Genomic DNA, 1,552 nt, shown 5'->3' with positions numbered 1-1,552 from the left:
TCCAAGGACCACTCTGGTGCACCTTCTCCAAGACGTATCTGTTTCTTCTTTTGGCAGTCCATGGGATATACAGAACTCTTCTCCAACATCACAGTTCATCTTCTGTCATCCTTAGACATTTTCCAACAATCAGGTGCACAGTAAGTGACTGAAAAGACTGAATCAGAAATACCTTAATTCTCAAACTGACAGCATCACTCCTCAATAATTTGGAGAAGTCCTTCACTACAAACTTTCCCAGTATAATACATATCCTGATCTCCTGATTGTGGATCCCACTAAGATGAAGTTGTTAACAGTTTCAGTCTTTTCTCCATCTATGGTGCTGCTGCCTATTGGTCCAGTGGCTAGGACTTTTGTTTTCCTGGTGCTGAGATGCACTCTATATTGAAGGCTGCAGTCTTTGATCTTCTGCAGCAAGAGCTTTAAGGTTCTCAAAGCTAAAGTTCTTTCCGTCTCCCTCTCAGGATGGAGTTCTAGAAGCCCAGTAGTAAGGAGTTGGGCTGCCAATTCAAAGACAGGAGGATGGGATTCACCAGTTGCTCCACAGGAGAAAGACTGGCAATATTCTCCCAGGAGATTTGTTGTTATGTACCACAGAGTCCAGATTCAGTATCAGCTGATTCCCCGGTGAGTTTTCAAAATCAGTACATTCCAACAGAGTTGATTGTCCATCTTTCTCTCATGGAACAGCTTGTGGATTCAAACCATGTATCTTTACATGCAGCTCCTTACCACTGGGCCACCAGAGCTCCCTCTTGAGCAATTTATGGTATCTGAAAACCCACTGGAAGTTCAGCAATGAGTTGGCTCCCTCCCAGACCTCTACACATACAATCCAGAGTACATAAGTTTCTGGGTTTCATTGTAGCCAAGCTGGACTCATAAGAGTCCTTTCCAAAAATGGCTATCTGAGGTGCTGCCGCTGCTCCCGCAGTTGGAACTGGAACAGACGGCCCTGCCGTAGCCTCGGCTGCTGCCCCTCGCCCCTCAAAGCCAGATTTTTCTGGCTTCGCTCTTGCCTACATTGTGTATTGAGGGTTGATTATAACCAGAAACCATGACGGCTGCCGAGAACGTATGTTATATGTTAATTAACGTGCCAATGGATTCAGAACCACCGTTGGAAATTAGTTTAAAGAATGATCTAGAAAAAGGAGATGTGAAGTCAAAGACTGAAGCTTTAAAGAAAGTAATCATTATTATTCTAAATGGTGAAAAGCTTCGTGGACTGTTGATGATCATCATTCGATTTGTGCTCCCTCTTCAAGATCACACCATCAAAAAGTTACTTCTGGTGTTTTGGGAAATGGTTTCTAAAACAACTCCAGATGGGAGGCTTTTACATGAAACGATCCTTGTATGTGATGCATATAGAAAGGATCTTCAGCATCCTAATGAATTTATTCAAGGATCTACTCTTCGTTTTCTTTGTAAATTGAAAGAAGCAGAGTTACTGGAACCTTTAATGCCAGCTATTCGTGCTTGTTTGGAGCATCGTCACAGCTATGTTAGAAGAAATGCTGTTTTGGCCATCTATACTATCTACAGG

The 1,552-nt window shown here is 42.8% G+C and overlaps 1 pseudogene; it reads left to right on the top strand.

Moving 5' to 3' along the window:
- Positions 1 to 1,060: 1,060 nt before the first annotated feature.
- The window catches only part of LOC102843993, a 5,136-nt pseudogene continuing 4,644 nt past the window's right edge, over positions 1,061 to 1,552 (top strand).

This window comes from Elephantulus edwardii, unplaced genomic scaffold, assembly GCF_000299155.1.
Source record: "Elephantulus edwardii isolate Elephantulus edwardi_28Jun2011 unplaced genomic scaffold, EleEdw1.0 scaffold00174, whole genome shotgun sequence".
NCBI lineage: Eukaryota > Metazoa > Chordata > Mammalia > Macroscelidea > Macroscelididae > Elephantulus > Elephantulus edwardii.
Note: the sequence above shows the minus strand (reverse complement) of the source record. Positions and strands in the feature narration are given on the sequence as shown.